This window comes from Phoca vitulina, unplaced genomic scaffold (assembly GCF_004348235.1).
Source record: "Phoca vitulina isolate PV1807 unplaced genomic scaffold, GSC_HSeal_1.0 scaffold57, whole genome shotgun sequence".
Lineage (NCBI taxonomy): Eukaryota > Metazoa > Chordata > Mammalia > Carnivora > Phocidae > Phoca > Phoca vitulina.
This window is the reverse complement of record NW_022589760.1, coordinates 2,298,149-2,318,101: the sequence shown is the minus strand read 5'-3', so window position 1 is coordinate 2,318,101 and position 19,953 is coordinate 2,298,149. Positions and strand designations below refer to the sequence as shown.

Below are 19,953 nucleotides of genomic sequence, written 5' to 3'. Positions count from 1 at the left end.
ACAAAATGATAATCTGTGTCTAGTGTCAGAGATGGTCAGCCAGTCACGTTTCAGTAATAGTCTCTTGGCATGTTTTTCATTATCAAAGAAAATTTGTTTCATGTGCCTTTAAAATAAATAAAACACCTAGGAGGTCTGAAGTTTTGGTTCCTTCCAATAATGCAGCATGGGACACTGATCTGATTCATGTTAAAGGAAGTTGGTGGCAATACCTACCAGGAACTATCAGGAACAAGTGTTGTACGACAAACTCACCTATATATTAGTGCCACAGAGTCATCACCCAGAGAGATCAGTTGGAAACTCTGCTGGTAGAAAAGGCAAAAGGGACAGAATTATTTCTTAATAGAGACCAATAATAAGGAAAGTAATAAGATACACATTCGTGGTTATGGCCTATTTAGATGACTTCCAACAGACTTACATACACCTATAGCTATGTCAGAAGAAAAAATATCAGGAATTGTATTACAGTCTTGAAGAAAAAAAAGGACATTAATTTCCTTTACTCACAAGGGTTTTGAGGAGTGCTCTATCTCCAGGCTTCCCTCTGTTTTTTGCAAGATTGAACAAATTTTTTCCTAACAGCAGAAGGTTTATTCATGAACCACTAGAAGCTAAATTATGGGCAGCTTCTTATACCTACCCAGGTTGTTACAGGGCTGGCTGTGTGCTGGGTCAACAAGCAAGGTCATGTTCAGCTCAGTGAGTGGCTAGATGGGAGTGTCATAAATCAAGAGTTCTGGAGCCTTCTGTCAGAGCTAATATGATCTCTTCTAACAGAGGTCTGCTCCCATTCAGGTACAGATTAAACTGAGACAAGTTGTAGATCCCCAAAATACCAGGGGACTCTTAGAGTTTCTCATTTCTAACCTCATTTTCCTAGTACCTGGCAGAGTTTTCTATAAACTATTTTCTCACTACTAAAGTAACCCTACTTTTATTTTTTTTTTTTTTTAAAGATTTTATTTATTTATTTGAGACAGAGAGAGAGACAGCACATGAGAGGGGTGAGGGTCATAGGGAGAAGCAGGCTCCCTGCCGAGCAGGGAGCCCGATGCGGGACTCGATCCAGGGACTCCAGGATCATGACCTGAGCCGAAGGCAGTCGCTTAACCAACTGAGCCACCCAGGCGCCCCTAAAGTAACCCTACTTTTAAATTGAGAAATAAAAAATCGATACTTTGGATCCTGAGGATGTACTTGGGAGACTGAGAGAATTTGTGATATGTATTTACAATTTTTTTCTGAACCACCTCTTCCCAAAAAGCCTTTATTTAAAAGAATATAATCCCTCCAAAAACAGACTACCTACTCATAATATCCCTTTAGATTATCCAAATGATGATTTTTGAAATATTCAACCAAAAAGTTCTGGCTACTATTTCTGAGCATACTGTCTCAAGTATACTACTGGCTAGGTCTCTATCATCAATAAATCCTAGTCTCATTTCTTTCCCTGAATTTCCAAGTAGTAATCTTTGGAAATTATAGTCAGAATTAATAGGGGACTAGAGACAGACATAGTTCACTCAATATATGTCTGTGAGAATCCATAAAGACATGTTTAGTCTTTGGAAATTCTAACACTTAGGAAGCATTCAGTAAGGTAAAGGTGATGGAAATGTATTTTATTTCCCACAGGCACTATTACTCTCACTACGCCACTGGTGGATATAATCTTTTGAAAATACAAAACTCAACCCTCATATGGATTAGCAAGTACTATAGCTTTGGTTGGGCAGGTTTTGTATTTCAGCAGAAAGAGGCCATAACAGGTAAAATTTTATTTCTCTCCAACACTGAAAAAATCTTACAAAGATGACACACAAATATCACAGAAAATCTTAACCCTTTGTGGCTTGAATGTGTGCATTTTCCCTTCTCTATAGAAAAACGTGAACCTTATTTATGTACTGCTCCAAGTGTTTTTATAACTCCCTGATACACATTACAAAACTTCTTGCCATTTGTTGGGCCCAGAGAACACATAAAAAATTGGGAATATATGGATGTACTCATAGAATTACATCAAAATACACGTGTATAAGGATGTTCACTGCAGCATTGTTCATAATGTTTATAAGAATGGAAGTGACCCAAAGGTTCATCAGCAGTAGAATCACTAAGTAAATTATGGTATTATTCAATCATAAAGCACAATGATAAGTGGCTGTTAAATATAAATATATTCATATACTGATATGGAACAATCCCCAAGATATTTCCAAGATATTTACCTTATTCAATGTGCAAAACAGTCTGTAAAATGATATGTAGTTTTGTAAGAAGTTAAAAAATACTGTATGTACACACCTGGTAGAATTTTGCAACAATGTGCTTGTATTGCTTTAAGAAATATTGACATGAGTTACACAGGCAATTTAATTATAAATTTTTTTATAATTTTATTCACTTACGATAATATTAATAATTGATATTTTATTTTATTTATTTTTTTTTTAAAGATTTTTCATTTATTTATTTGACAGAGAGACACAGCGAGAGAGGGAACACAAGCAGGGGGAGTGGGAGAGGGAGAAGCAGGCTTCCCGCTGAGCAGGGAGCCCAATGCGGGGCTCGATCCCAGGACCCTGGGATCATGACCTGAGCCGAAGGCAGACGCTTAACGCCTGAGCCACCCAGGCGCCCCAATAATTGATATTTTAAAGACATATATGGTCACCCAATAGGCCTATTTGACCAGAAATCCAGTAGACCAGATTATGAGGATTTCCTTTCAGGAAACTTGAATGAACCTGTAGGCCATCAGTAGTTAAATAAATTTCCTTGAATTTCCTGAACAAGTCCCAGAAACACTCCCTCAGCACTATCCAAAGGCTACCTGCTAGGTGGGTAGAAAAGACTGAGCAGATTTCATCCTGACTCAGCATATTCTAAGAGCTAAACCGTCTATCAAAAAGAATTCTTCAGATAATAGAGTTTCAAAGCTGAACCTTTGTACACTAATGACCTGATAATTGTATTAATGACTTTTCAATGAGGTTTGAAATTCTCTGTTAACATGTCAACAAAGTGTAAAATATTTTACAAGCACAATTTTATTACGAAATTGTGTGAATGTTATGTATTCTACTAGTAATCCTCATTGTCTGGTCTAGAAAATATTTCTGGTTATAGTCTGAGCATTTGGTCAATTAACATTTATAGTGGCTGACAATATTTTTTTTTACTCATTTTTTTGACTGTTTGGACTCTTTGTTCATTTGTTTGTTAAATATGGAGACCAGAGAAGACTCCCCTACTTTTCTTTGTTGACAAGCATCCAACTTGAATGATACCAAGAGGAGCAATTGGTTTCAGGTACAAAAAAGATTACAACACTTAACTAAGATTATATAGCAGCAATGCTGAGATGATAAATTAGCCTTCCTGACCTCCATTCTTGCACTCACTTCATGACTCCATTCTGGCAATCTTAGAACAAAGCAAAATCCATATATAAAAAAAATTTTTTTTTTAAATTATGTACTGATTAAATCATACAGAAATGTTCATTAAATAATATATATATTCTTGCTTGTACCATTTCAGGCTTGACCATGTAACTTTCTTTGGTCAATGGGATTTAAGCAGAAATGACAGTATGCCAGTTGCCACCAGATCTTTTAACTGCTATCACATTGCTTGTTTTTCACTCTTTCCCCTGCCCTCCACCATGAAACCAGCATGTCCAAGATAGGGTCTATTTTTTTAGCTGGTGTTCTAGAATGAGAAGACACATGTAACATAGCTGCGAACAACTCATAGATGTAAAATATATGTATGTGTGTGTGGGCTATAAGCCACTGAGATTTTGGGGTTGTATTTAATCCCAGAAAATGCTCATGAGTACACTTACTTATTATTGTTTTATATGGTCAAACTGGTTTTAGTTTTATTTCTATGTTTATAAGCTTCTACAACTGTTTCCTGTATCCTTGATCTTTCTTCTGGGATTACTTTCTTCCTGAAGAGCAACCTTTAGAAATTCCTTTAGTGAAAAACTGTTGGCAGTAAACTTCACAGTTTATGTTTGTTCAAATATATCTTTATTCTGCTGTGATTTTTGCAAAACTGGTTTTTGTAGGTACATAATTTTAAGTTGACAGTTACTTATTTCCTTGATTCTTTAAATATTGTTTCACTGTACTCTGGTTTTCATTGCTGCTATTGAGAAGTCAACTGACAATCTAATTGTCCTTTTGTAGCTAATCTTTCTTTCCTCCTTGGCTGCTTTATCATTGTCTTTGGTGTTCTGAATTTTCAAGCTATGAAAGCAAGTATTTTTTTGCAAGCGAGTATTTTTTGCATTCTCCTTGGACCATTGGGAATAATTTTTCTAGTCCTTCTTCACTGAGAGTGTAACAGTTCTATGCGGTGGTCTCCAATCCAACATCTCAACTCACATAGAGTTAAGGTTTAATTTTCTATCTGTGCATGATGCAAAACCCAAGACCTTAATGTTAGAGCCTCTGAGTTTACTCAGATCAATGACTATCCCCATTTCACTATAGCAAGTTTATGAGATTACCATTCTGGTTTTAATTTTTCTCTTTGCTTCTAGTACTTGATGATTTTTCTTAATTTCTTTTGGCCTCAGCAACATATTTCAGTGGATATTTTTAATTGTTTTGCTCTATTGAGACTATCTAGGTATTTGTGCTGGAGAAAGTTTCCCATTAGCTGGGTCTACTATGCTAGAATTAAAAGTCAAAAAATGAAGTTTTAAAAACAAAGGCTTTATGGCCAATAAACTTATAAAAAAGTGTTCAACTTTATCAGTAATCAGGAAAATTCATGTGAATACCACAATGAAATACCACTACATGCCACCTAAATGGCTAAAATGAAAAAGATAGAAAATAGTAAATGTTCTCAAGGATATGAATAACTCATACCCTGATAAAATACTGCTGGTAAGAGAATATATTGGTATAGTCAAACACTTTCAAAAAAGTTTTGACAATATCTACCAAGATGGATATATGCATACAACATGACTCAGTATTTTCACTCCAAGATATATACCCAACACAAATGATTTTTATGTTCACCAAAGGCATGTATCAATATTTATTTGTCCATTCTACTGTTAATGGACATTTGTGTAAGCTCCAGTTTCAGGCTATTATGAATTATCTACTATGGATAAATCATGGGAATAATTTAATCTAAAACAGTCATTTTAAAGCTGTAGAAATTAAATGATTTACCCAAGCCAGTTAGTGACAGCTATGGAAATAAAATCCAAACCCTTTGACTTCTAATTCAGTACCATTTCAAGCAAGCATTTTAAAGTATTGTTTAGGACCTCAAAATCTCTACAGAAATGTTATGAATATAATATAAAGAGTATGTGTGTGTCCTTTTTGCATTAATGGAATAAGAAAGAACGTTTCATGCTCTTTGAGTTGTTAACTATTTGATATTTTTAGTATCGAATGCCAACAAAATTTCCCTATTGTTGTGGTTTAAAAGGGTCCCTAAATAGAACAACCATTTCCCTGCCCAAATTTTAAACTCAGTTAAGAGATAGGCAAGGAGTAAAGGAGAAGGAAATAAAAATATAGGCCTTATTACTGATTAAGCTGATATTGCAGAATGTGGCTTATATAAATTTTCTTTCCATACAGGAGTAAGCCTCTTTACATTTAGGGCATGGAATAGTAGAGAAGAAAGCTTGTTCTTTGCAAGCAGATTTGTTCCACAATGAAGTAAAAACAGAATGGGCCTCTGGAATTCTCTAAATGGAATGAATGTAGGCCCTTCAAGGCCTCAGAATTTGTATTGTCAACTCTATATACCTTTAATAAGAATACACATTTATCATAGTTGAAACTTTGTAGAATATGAGGGAAGAATAAAATAACTGAGAAAAATTATTTTGGTTTAAGTTTTCCCAGGATGCTAACAAGTCAGAATGTCAAGATGCTAGTTTATCAGAGTTCATAACCAGGGAATCTCAAAATAAGGAGGAGAAATTTCCCATGGAGATTAATTTTAGAACCATGCATTGACTTTATCTGGGGAAGAATATCCATCTTGGTATATTATTTATGCTCTGAATGTCATTCAAGACACTTATGACCTCTGGCAAAGTTTATTCATTTGAAATGGTGACAGCCCCAGTTACCAAGTCTTATTTTAGATCTCTATTCCCTTTTGTAGATTTCAGACTTCTTAATTCCTGTTTTTGCTTTGGTCCTGCATTTATGGTATCCCAATGTTGCACTCAGGGTGGTCTCAGCCTAGTGACATAGCCTTCACTATCTTTTCAGAACCAGAATTATCAGTCTTATGCCACAGTAACTTCTCTCACTTTCTCCTGCTAAAGAAGTGCCTGGTCTTGTGAAATATTTCTTATAAAGAAGGGTTTGTGCTTATTCCAAAATTTATGCCTGCTGGAGTATCAGTCTCTGCAGATTTCTGAAGTTCTGAAGTGGAGCTGATGTTGACACTTCTGAAATTTATCCCCTAAGTGACCTAATATTGACTAATAACACTCTCATGTGCTCCTTAAATCAGTGCCTTCCCTCTGGCTTTGAATCTTTCAAGGTACAATCAACATTTATGTCTGCTATTTCCTTTTTTTCTTTTCAAAAGTGGAATATGCCTATAACATTTTATTCTCCTCTGTTGTTTCTCTGTGCTTTTCATGAAGACTCAGTTTAACCTGCTTCTTAAGTTGGTAACTTTTCATCTCTGACATATGTAGGGTTAGTATTCTTTACTGGATTTGGATGCTTTCTTTTCTTTTGTTTCTCATTTGATTTCTGACCCAGACACTTGTTTTGCTAACATATTCTTCTATATTTCATTTTTTAGGGTCACACATAGTGAGAAATATGAAATCAATAAAAGTTGGGCCTGTCAAAAGTATCTACTCTTCAGACAAATCATGTTCACCTTCACCTTATAGAGTTGGATAATAATACCCAAGAGATATTCTCCCATTAGAACACTGCCTAACCCAGGTCTGAACTTATCTATCATTGTTCTGTCTTACTCCCCTTTAACATGTCTCATTCTTGATGTACATTTCTTTTGAGCCCTAATTCATTAAATTTCTCAGACTTGTTCCCTTAAGGCACAGGTTATAACTAAATTCCTCTGAAATAAATGTGCTGCCTTGAAACTCACTTAATAATTCTCTTATGCTATTTTATACTCTTCTTTGTACTTTTTTCACATCAAATCTGTCCAGATTTTCTGTAATTATCTAATATAGTAGTCCTTAAGTATAAATTGTGTTCTCAAATTGCTCTTTCCACCCCTGGATTCTTTATCTGCAATCTTTCAATAATATACTGGATCCTGGCCCCTACTAAAGAATCATATCTGGTTGTTGTCTATTAACTTTCACCTCTTTCTCTGTTTGATTTTATTGGGTTCTAGTCACTCTCTCTAAAATCTAGTGAAAATCTGGATATTTCTCACTTTAATAATATCATTTTCAGGGAAGTTAGATATGCAACAATCTTCATTTTCTTTTTATATCATTATATTCTGGCCTTTGATATCTCATTTTTTCCTTTCATAAAAGTAGGGTGTTCTATGCCTAACAGTTTTACCTTTCTTCTAAGTAACTATCTTGTTTTCACTCTTCTACTGATCCTATTCTGATATTAAAGTTGAAACATACTTTTCAAATCACTCTATATGCGTCTTGATTCCCTAAACACCTCTAACTCCTGTGGACAAAATACAGGAATAGTATTTTTAAATTGTTTTCTTACATTTGTGTTTTCAATCATTTCATTAATTTATTTTGCTACCTCAACCCAGGATGATATATTATTTTTATAATCAATTTATTATTTTTCTAATAAAATCTACCACATTTCTATAGGCAAAGTCACAATTTGGACCTCTGTAATTTAAAGTCATAATCAATATTTTAAAAATTAGTAAATCTGGACTCATCTCATGACTATTTGGTGGGAAAAAAACAAATGAGTCTATGGACTAACCATATCAATTCAGTTCCCACCCAAACACTTAAAATAATTTGTAAGAGTGAATGTGGTACTCTAGCCTTAATGAGTTTAGTACTAATATTTTAAAGTTAGAATAAGACACACTAGTGCTCTGAAGCACATATGCATTTAATGTACTTTCTTACAGACTTAGATTCAAAATAACAAAACAGAACCCAGAAATCTTTGTCTAAAAGGCTGATATCTAGGAAGTCTTTTATTTTTTTTTTAACCATTAGTTCAATCTTGATTCAGCTGCCTCTGCTTACTAAGGTTGCTGCAGTGCTCATGCATCTGCTGAGGTCCACATGAAGCCCCAAACATATGCTTCAGCCAATGTTCATATACTTACAAAATCAAACAGGTACAACCTGAACTGTAAAGCCCCCATCATTTGACCAAGACCACTTAGGGTATATCATATAAGACTAAGGCTCACTTGGTCTGCTTCTTTGCTGAGGCCTGTGGTTGGCCTCATTTTGCTGCCAACCCCACATGTTGCTGAGCTGCTCAGTTTTCCATAAGGTGGCAAGCTTCATTCAATTTTTACTCAATGTAGCTCTTTTTATAAAAGTATGATTTGCTTCTGGTTAAAGCCATCTGAACTGTTGTGACTCACTGTATTAGCTATATATTATTTTATAACAGATTACCCAAAAATTAGTGTCATAAATTAGTCACATCTATTATTTTACAGTTTCTGCTTGTCAGAAATGTAGGCATGACTTTACTAGGTCTTCTGGCTCAGGATCTCCTACAAGGATGCAATCAAAGTATTAGCTAAAGCTATGGTCTCATCTGAAGGCTCAACTGCAGAAGGATCCTCTTCCAAGCTCACTGACATGGTTTATTGCAGCATTCAGTTTTTCATCAACTGTTGTAATGAGGGCTTCAGTTTCTCACTACCTGTTAGGTGGAAACTGTCCTAAGTTTTCTTGTCATATGGACCTCCCCAACATTGGCAGCTTGTTTCATTGAAGCATGAATGACAAAAAGCAATATAGAGAATGCTGGCAAGATGAAAGTAACATTGTTTTATTACCCAATCATGGAAATGTCATCCCATCACTTATTTCATATTCTATTTGTTAGAAGCAAGTTGCTAGCTACAGCTCAAACCCAGGGTGGAGGAAATACACAAAAGTGTGACTACTAGGAGGAGGGGATCATTGAGGGCCATCTTTGAAAGCTTCCTATCACATTTACCATGGGGAAAATTCCACTTGGCTAGCATCTGGGTCCTAAAGTGGCCTATCCAGGTCACATCATTTAAAAGCCAAGTGAACAATTACAAAAACCAGCCATATGGATCCATATGGCCCAATAAAAGCCTGTACAAACTGCCAAAATAAAATGTCCAATACACACACTAACATCCAAAGACAAAGCTATGTACCTTAGTCCCAAAAGATCCTCTAAATATGTTGTTTTGGCCTATAATTCTGTACTTCAAAATTTTCTCAAGGGTTTGATGAAGCCCCATCCCCTATTTCTCTGTCCAATTTCTAAATATGTTAGAAGAGAAATGGTTATAAAGCAGATAGCATTCAAAACATCACTGTTATTACTTTCATAGCTGATATTAGAAAATGTGGCTTATATCTGTGGTCAAGTTGACTTTCTATTATTGAATCTCTAAATTAGACAGGTTTATCTACCAACTCTTAGCACTGTCAAACTACCATATATTTTTTTCATAGAAGCAGCCCTTCTTTACAATTTAAAAAGGATCAGATTAGGAAACCTGCTCTCTATAAGGATGTTCACTGCTAAGGAAAGAATAGAACAAATGTTGGGGATATATACTCTCTGTTTTTCCAAACTCAACAGTAAGATCTAGTTATTCTCCTCTCTTGATAAAGAATAAGTGAAGCCACAGATAAGTGTAGTTTTCTTCACTAGGCAGGAAACACTAAATAGGATAAAGAAAGTTTCCCCACCTAACAACAGTGAATAAAAGGAAAAATTACAATCTAGGCTAAAATTTCCTTCCAATCTGCACCTTTTATATTCTGTAACAGAAGATAGTTAATAAGAAATGTTCTTCATCGGGCGCCTGGGTGGCTCAGTTGGTTAAGCAACTGCCTTCAGCTCAGGTCATGATCCTGGAGTCCCTGGATCGAGTCCCGCATCGGACTCCCTGCTCGGCAGGAAGTCTGCTTCTCCCTCTGACCCTCCCCCCTCTCATGTGCTCTCTCTCTCATTCTCTCTGTCAAATAAATAAATAAAATCTTTAAAAAAAAAAAAAAGAAATGTTCTTCATCAAAGAAACACTACATTAAATAATCACTAGGACATAGAACAATAGATTGAAAGTCAATAAACATGTGCTCTATTCTTGTACCTTTTACTTGACCATTCACAAGTTAACTTAGACTTTTTTAAGTTTCAATTTCCTCAATATAAGGTAAGGATGGACTCATAAGGATATGAATGACATGCACTAGATGAATGATTCTCCATGGGGAAGAAGAAACACAACTTCCTAGGTAAAGAAGTGACTTGTTTTTCCCATAATATAATAGATTGGATAGCCAAAAAATCCCTCCCTGTGGAAATAAATAGAAAACTAAAATAACCTTGCTGTCAGTTACAAAGAAATAGAAATTAAAGATCTTCCCACAATAAAAACTCCAGGGCCAGATGTCTTCATGGGCAAGTTCTATCAAACATTAAAACAGTGCATAATTATAATATTAGATAAGATCTTCTAAAATGAAATAACAAGGAATATTCCACAACCAATTTTGTAATCTAGAAGAATCTTCATATCAAAGAAATAACAGTATGAAAAACCCATTTCACTCATTACTGTAGATGGGAAAATTTTTAAATATTAACAAAAACCCAACAGTGTAATAAAAGATGATATATTATAACCATGTTAGATTTATTCACAGAATGCAGAGTTAGTTTAATATTATAAAATCTATTAATCAAGACATTCAGTCTTATTAATATGTTCTATTCATTATAAGATTAAAGAAGAAAATAACATAAATATACCAATACATGAAGAAAATATTGATAAAATTCAACAATTGTTCATAATTGCAGGGTAGGAATAGAAGGGGACACTTTTAACTGATAAAAATATCTATAACAAGCAAATCTAAAATAAACCTAATGGTGAAGAATTATTCTCCTTAAAATCAGGATGAAAGCAAGAAGTCCTACTATCAACAGTTCTATGGAGCATTTTACTGCAAGTCCTAGCCAGTGCACTAAATGTAAAAAAAAAAAAAAATAGGGTGGGAGGATGGGTTAGCCTGGCGATGGGTATTGAGAAGGGCACATTCTGCATGGAGCACTGGGTGTTATGAACAAACAATGAATCATGGAACACTACATCTAAAACTAATGATGTAATGTATGGAGATTAACATAACAATAAAAAATAATTTAAAAAATTGAATTTAAGGGCACCTGGGTGGCTCAGTTGTTCAAGCGACTGCCTTCAGCTCAGGTCATGATCCTGGAGTCCCGGGATCGAGTCCTGCATTGGGCTCCCTGCTCGGCGGGGAGTCTGCTTCTCCCTCTGACTCTCCCCCTCTCATGCTTTCTCTCTATCACTATCTCTCTCAATTAATAAATAAAAAAAATCTTTAAAAAAAAAATTGAATTTAAAGTAAAAAAAAACCAAAGAAACAAAGAAACAAAGAAAAACACCAAAGTGTACAAATTAGAAAGGAAGAAACCAAATTTTCATTACTTGGATAATATTGGATTGCTTATATAAAAAATAGGAAAATCTATAGACAAATTATCAAAATTAATAAAATTATTAATTATGATGTATAAATAAGAATAATTATATTTCTACAAACTGTTATTGGTTAGAAATGTTATTTTTAAAGATATCATTGAAATAATAAAATTAATAAAATAGTAACAATAATAAGGTACTTCAAAATAAATGTAATAAAATCATATAAAAATTCATGTGGAAATTAATATTTATTAAAAGTTATTTAAAATATTAATAAAGACAAATACCATATTTATACATACAAAAACTAGATATAATAAAGATGTGTATTCTTCTAAAATTGATCCATGAATTCAATGTGGTTTATTCATGAAACTTCACATTGATTCTAAAATTTATGTGGAAGAACTTAAGACCCAGGATAACTAAATCAATTTTAATGAAGAAATAAGTTGGGTGACAAATCCTTATTATATATCCTTATAAATCTACAATAATTTAGAGGATGCAGTGACAGTCCAATACATAATTGGAAAAAGTACAGTGTTCAAAAACATATGGATACATGAATATATGGAAGTTTTATCTGAGAAATCTGGCATTGCAGATTAGTGGAAGGAGTGTTTTTTTTTTTTAAGATTGAATCATCACTTATGCTGGTTAATTACTTTGTTTTAAGACCTACACACCTGGTGTGTATAAGTGTGTGTGTGTGTGTGTGTGTGTGTACTGTTTGTGCCATCTGTGTACTCCTCTCACTCCCTGAGATACACTCATGGGCACACTACAGTGGGCACATCAAGGAATCAATAATTTTTTTTTGTTTTGTTTTGTTTTGTTTTTTTAAAGATTTTATTTATTTATTCATGAGAGACAGAGAGAGAGAGAGAGAGAGAGAGAGGCAGAGGGAGAAGCAGGCTCCCAAGGAGCAGGGAGCCCGATGCGGGACTCGATCCCAGGACCCTGAGATCATGACCTGAGCCGAAGGCAGACGCTTAACCATCTGAGCCACCCAGGTGCCCAGGAATCAATAATTTATGAATTGCTGCATGATTCCTAAAAAATGAATAAAAATGTTTACAAGGGAATAAAAAAGATTGAGTCCTCAACTCAATTACATGAAATAAATTTTGGGAGTCATAAACAAATAAAAAATATGGAAAAGGTTAACATTGGAGGAAATGAAGTAAGTGTACATGAAATCTCTGGATTGTTTCATGTGAACCTGCCATTATCTCAAGAAAATTTTCAATTAAAAAATAGAAGATTGGGAGGATGGGTTAGCCTGGTAATGGGTATTAAAGAGGGCATGTACTGAATGGAGCACTGGATGTTATATGCAAACAATGAATCATGGAACACTACATCAAAAACTAATGATGTAATGTATGGTGATTAACATAACATAATAAAATAAAATTTTTTTTTAAAAAATAGAAGAAAAAATACTACAGTTCATCACACATAATTATGAGTAAGTGATATTTAATGAAAATATATGAATTTGTGCCTCCATATAAATGTGGTTCAATGCTGGATCACAATACAAAATGCACTACTCACTGTGAGCCTTGGTCAAAAAAATTTGAAAACCACTGAATTTTAAAGAAGTTATGCAGGGAAAGTGATCATGTAGATCAGAAATATAAATAAACATAGATATGTATTTCACATCATGTACAAAATTAATTCTTGATACATTAAGAACTTAAATATAAAGGCAAAACTATTGAACTATAAGAATAATATATAGGAGAATTTTTTTTTTTTTTTAAAGATTTATTTATTTATTTATTTGAGAGAGAATGAGAGACAGAGAGCATGAGAGGGAGGAGGGTCAGAGGGAGAAGCAGACTCCCCGCTGAGCAGGGAGCCCGATGCGGGACTCGATCCCGGGACTCCAGGATCATGACCCGAGCCGAAGGCAGTCGCTCAACCAACTGACCCACCCAGGCGCCCCTATATAGGAGAATTTTAAAACAAGAACAAAAAACCCCACAAAAGCTGTAAAAGAAGACAATTGATAATTTCAATTTAAATTAAGACTTTCCTTCATCAGAAGATAACAAAAAAGAAGGGATAAGATAGCTACATACTAGAAGAATTTATTTTTAATCATATGATTAATAATTATTAGAATTATATATATCACATGTTAGAATCACATGTATATAATTTATCTAATAATCACATATGAATTATACATAATCAGGACTTATGTGTATTTTTATATATTTTATTATATGATTTATATGTATCACTATAGTAACCCTGCAAATCAATAAAAAGAACAAACAACAAAATAATAAATGGAGAAAGAGACATAAACAGATTTTTCAAAGAAAAAGAAACACTAAGGGCATAAATAGAGTTTAGCCAAAGATCCTAAACATAAAATAATATAAACTGCACATTTCCACTTATATAAAGTTCAAAAGCAGGCAAACTACATAATATATTGTTTAGGGACACATGCAAATGTGACAAAACTATATAGAAAAGAAGGAAACTATAAACATAAAATCATGATAGTGATTTCCTTGGATTTGAAAGAGAGATGTGATTAGGCATGAATAATACATAGGAGGCTTTAATAGTTTCGTTTGTTTGTTTCATGTTTTTATTTAAATTCTAATTGGTTAACATTTAGTGTAATATTGGTTTCAGGAGTAGAATTTAGTGATTCATCACTTATATATTACACCCAGTGCTCAGGCTTTAATAGTTTTTAATTTTCTTTGAGTGAGTGATTTTTACTTTATCAATATTTTAAAAACTGTACATATATGAATAATGGGTGTGTACATATGTTTTAATATGATATAGTTTATTAAGTATTTAAATGTAAAAATAAAATAATACATGAGAGAAATACATAGATTAGAAAGCACTTCCCCAACTGCCCTCAAATAAATAAACATTAGACTAGATAAAAGTTCCACTTTTAAAGCATGGTGGATGTAGCCTCACATAATGTGTGTGAAAAGGCTAAAAGTAAAGCTCTGCACTGCTATCACCAGGGAGCTATTAAATAGTCTTACAGCATAAGTAAGAAAGTGCCCATAACTTCTGTGAAATGTGGGAGATGTTTTAGGTCAAGCTTATCCTGGAATTGTTCTCTCCAACAAAAGTTAGAGTAGAGAAAATTATTCCCGTATCTACAGGGCAGCTGAGATATACATAGGACAGAAAAAAAGATATGCAGCATTAAAAAAAGTAACTATTTGATAGCCATAAAATCACAGCAAAGAAGAAGAAAAACTATTGTTCTGGTATGAAGCAGAAACATCTGTAAGTTTAGTATGCCTGAAGTAAAGCAACCTCCTTAGAAACAGAACTAATAACACAACATGTAAGAAAAACACTTATACAATTAAAGACAGACAGAATTCTCAATGATTCATATTAAATACCTAGTTATAAGAAGCCACTCTAAGAAGTCTAGAAAGGAACATAAATTGAGAAAGACTGATGTAAAATACTTAAGGATTATGAAATAAAAGTTCTAAACCTGGTTCAGGACATAAACATTTCTTTTGATCTCACATTGCTCCAAACCCTAATGAGGAGGAATTATTTTATACCAAAATAGCATTCTGTAATATTTGTAGATTTTTACATATATATGATGGCGAATGCATGTAAACTTTCGTGTGTAAATTTAATTCACTAAATTACATAATGTTCTAATGTTATATTGTGGATTTAGTCTTTTTCAAATTATTCTTTCACTTTATAGAATAGTGGGTTAAAAGCCATTCCAGGTATATTGGTAGATGGAATAAACAGACATGCCAGTTACTATCTTACCATCTTCTCTTTCAAGTGACAGCCTTTTATCATAAGACACCAAAAAATCCCCAAGAAAATTCTCAAATCAGTAACTTAGTTTTCTACCCTAAGAACCTAAAAAATGTAGAGCAAACTAACCCCCCCCGAAAAAAAAACCCACAAGGAAGGAAATAATAAAGATTAGAATGGAAACGGATTAAGGAGAGAATAGAGAAATGATATATAAAATCAATGAAAATAAAAGTTGTATTTTGGAAAGATCTATCAAATTGACACATTTTTAGCTATACTGACCAAGAAAACAAGAGGGGGTGGGGAGAAAGCTTAAATTACTAGAATCAGAAATGAAAGTAAGGACATTACTGCCAACCTTATAAAATGAAAAGCATTATAAAAGAATACAATGAGCAACTGTATGTCAATAAACTATTTAACTTTGATGAACAAATTCTTAGAAATATGCAAGCTATTTAAATTGACTCCAGAAGAAATAGAACATCTATACAGACCTATAATAAGAGATTGAATTAGTAATCAAATAAAGTACCAGCAAAAAAGCCTAGGCCCAGATGAGTTCATTGGTAACTCTTCTAAACATTTATAAAATTAGCACCAAATCTAGAAGAGGAAACATTTCCCAACTAATTCTATGATGCCAGCATTAGCCCAATACCAAAACCACACAAAGACATGACAAGAAAAGAAAACTAGAGACCAATATCTCTTATTAATATAGGCATAAAAATAGCAAACCAAATCCAGAAACATATAAAAAGGATTATACCAGACTGTACATGATCAAGTGAGACTTATCCCAGAAAAGCAAGGTTGAAATAAGTATTAAAAATCAATGTGATACACCATATTAATAGAATAAAAGGCAAAAACTGCATGCTTATCTTACTAGATGCAGAAAAGCATTTAACATAATTCAAAACCCTTTCATGATTAAAAAAAAATTCAGTAAACTAGGAATAGAGGGGAACTTCTTCAATCTGATAAAGGAAATCTATGAAAAACCCACACCTAACATTACAGTTAATGATGAAAGACTGAAAGCTTTCCCCCTAAGATCAAGAACAAGATAAAAATGTCCACTTCTACTGCTGCTACTCAACATTGTAATATAAGTTCTAGCCAGAGCAATTAGACAATAAAATAAAATAAAAGGCATTGGAATTAAAAAAGAAGTAAACTTTTCTCTATAGATGACATGATTTTATATATAGAAAATCCTAGGGACTCCATAAAAAATATTTAGAGCTAGTAAACAAGTTCACCAATGTTTCAGGATACAAGATGAATATAAAAATTTGTATTTCTATACAATAACAATAAACAGTATGAAAATAAAATTAAGCAAAAATTACATTTACAATAGGATCTAAATAATAAAAATATTTAGGAATAAACTTTAGCAAAAGAAGTACAAGATCTGTAAACTGAAAGCTACAAAATTATCTTTTTTTTAAAGATTTTATTTATTTATTTGACAGAGAGAGACACAGCCAGAGAGGGAACACAAGCAGGGGGAGTGGGAGAGGGAGAAGCAGGCTTCCCGCTGAGCAGGGAGCCCGATGCGGGCTCGATCCCAGCACCCTGGGATCATGACCCGAGCGGAAGGCAGATGCTTAACAACTGAGCCACCCAGGTGCCCCTACAAAATTATCATTGAATGGATTATGGAACTAATATATAGAGAGAAGAAGGGAAAAGAAGATGGTAATATCCAGTGAAAAATAAGAAAGTTCCTTTAGTTCCCTACATTCCAGAGTCAGTTCCCACTTAGCCCTGTTCTCTTCTATTTTTTATCCTTGCAATTATTCATTTTTCTATCCATTGATTTTTCCTTTGCCTAACAAATATTACTTGAATGACTAATATATACCAAACATTATTCTAAGCATCAGTAATATATTGGTGAGTAAAACAAATGTCCTTGCTCTCATGGAGATTATATTCTAGTGGTAGGTGATAGACAAGAAACAATAAACATTAAAAGTAAATTACACAAGTGGCAAAAGGTGATAAGTACTATTGAAAAATAAGAAAAAGTAAGTATAAAGAAGAATAACAATGTGGTGTATAGGTGGAGTAGATGGGTTGGTGAGTAAGGTGACATTTAAATAAAGACATGAAAGAAGTAAAGGATTTGGCCCTATAGATATGTGGAGGATGGGAGGGGAGGAAAAAGCTTTCATATATATGCAAGAGCCAAGACAAAGACCTTAATGCAGGAGTGTGCCTGAAATATTCAAGTAATAATAGCAAAGATGCAAATGTGGGCAGAGTTAAATGAGCTGACATAAATCAAAGAGAATATTAAGAGATGAAGTTAAGGACATGACACAAAGGTGGTAGATTATGTAGGGCCTTGTAGATCATTGATAGGATTTTAGCTTAAACCTTAAGATGCAGAACTATTGGAGAGTGTTGATCAAAAGACAGATGGTAACTACACTTGTGGTGAGTATAGCATAATGTATAATTATTAAATCACTATGTTGTATACATGAAACTAATGTAACATTGTGTGTCAACTATACTCAATTTTAAAAATTAATTAAATTTTAAAAATTCGGTATCCACAAAGTGCAATAAAGTGAAACACAATTTTAAAAATTAAAAGAGTGGGATGCCTGGGTGGCTCAGTCAGTTAAGCATCTGCCTTTGGCTCAGGTCATGATCTCAAGGTTCTGGGATGGAGTCCCACATCAAGCTCCTTGCTTAGCAGGGAGCCTGCTTCTCCCGCTGCCTGCTGCTCCCCTGCTTGTGCTCTCTCTCTCTGACAAATAAATAAATAAAATCTTTTTAAAAATTTTAAAAAGAGTAATTTGATCTAATTTACATTTAAAAAGTTACAATAGCTGTTGGCCAAGGGTGAAGCATAGAGGCAAGTTAGAGGCTGTGGCAAAAATACAAATGAAAAATGATCATGGCTTGGATTAGAACTACAGCACTGGACATGATAAGAAGTGGTTAGATGTAAATCAATGTTATTTACTCACAAATTAGATATAGGGCATGAGAAAGAGGTAGAAATCAAAGATTATCCCACTATTTCTGGCTGATGAGCTGGAAGGATGGATGTTCATCAAACTACCTATACTATTCTTTCAACAAATATCCTTTATATCTGAAGTGATATAAGTAGCTGTTTGTTATTTACAACCAAAAGATTCCTTAAAAAATGATATCTAGACTACTTGTATCCCAATTGACAGTGTAGTCAGGATACTTGTGCCCAGAATGGAGCAAACAGGAAAGCAAAACCATATACACGCTACAAGGTACATTATTTTAAACCAGTTCAATCTGGAAAATGAATGAGAAAGTGGAAACTCTTCAGTCTAAGAATTCCTTTACCAACAGATCTCACAATTCTCTCACCTTCTGAATGGAATTTGGTTGATATCATCAATTAGAACTATCTGAAATATTTAGTATATCAATTAAGCAAAGGATTTGAACAAGGTGGAGCCCCAGTTCCACCAAACTGAAAAGAATGACATGATTACTTACATTACAAAAGTTTCCTGCATTATCAGCAGACCATGGAGCAAGACAAGCAATGGAGCACAAGCAGAGTTTAAAATGCCATGTCCTGGGGCACCTGGGTGGCTCAGTCGGTTAAGCGTCTGCCTTAGGCTCAGGTCATGGTCCCAGGAATCTGGGATCCAGCCCCACGTTGGGAATCTCTGCTCAGCGGGGAGCCTGCTTCATTCCCCACCCCCACTCGTGCTCTTTCTTGCTATCTCCCTCTCTCTCAAATAAATAAATAAAATATTTTAAAAAATAAATAAAAATAAAAATTAAAATTAAATGCTATGTCCCATAAGCACTTGCCAGTCTGAGTGGAAGAGAAGCATCAGAATAAAAATGTCTCTACTTTTCAGAAAATTGTATCTCATTCTAGAGAAAGAATATAGTCCCTATGCTTTATTTCATAAGATTTATTTGTTAATACAGGAGTAGCTTTGCAGTGCTTAGAGAATATCTGTGTTTCAAATCTAAGTATAATAATGAACACTCTTCAAACTGCAAAGTTTATGGAATTATAATTTTTGGAAGAAGAATTAAGATAATTCAAGACATTACATTATCATCAGTTCCTTCATAATAGGGAAAGAGAAATAGAAGAGAAAATGATGGCAGAATTTACTAAACTTTTAGGGGGGGAAAGCACTAATAATGCAGGTTTTCAAAGTAATGTTAAAAATCCTGCCTTTTGGGGCACCTGGGTGGCTCAGTCATTAAGTGTCTGCCTTTAGTTCAGGTCATGATCCCCATGTTCAGCAAGGAGCCTGCTTCTTCCTCTCCCACTCCCCCTGCTTGTGTTTCCTCTCTAGCTGTCTCTCTCTGTGTCAAATAAATAAATAAAATCTTTTTAAAAATCTTGCCTTTTATTTAATATAATGCATTGCTGTTTCAAAGAACTTTAATGGTTGTGCTATTATCTGAAAAGGAGGAAAC

General features: G+C 33.9%; 1 long non-coding RNA gene across 1 annotated transcript in view; it reads right to left on the bottom strand.

Moving 5' to 3' along the window:
• Positions 1 to 255: 255 nt before the first annotated feature.
• Positions 256 to 19,953, bottom strand: part of LOC116623170 — a 72,889-nt gene continuing 53,191 nt past the window's right edge. Inside the window, exon 3 of the long non-coding RNA XR_004297684.1 lies at positions 256 to 305. This is a non-coding gene — a long non-coding RNA (uncharacterized LOC116623170). The remainder of the gene's footprint in view (positions 306 to 19,953) is intronic.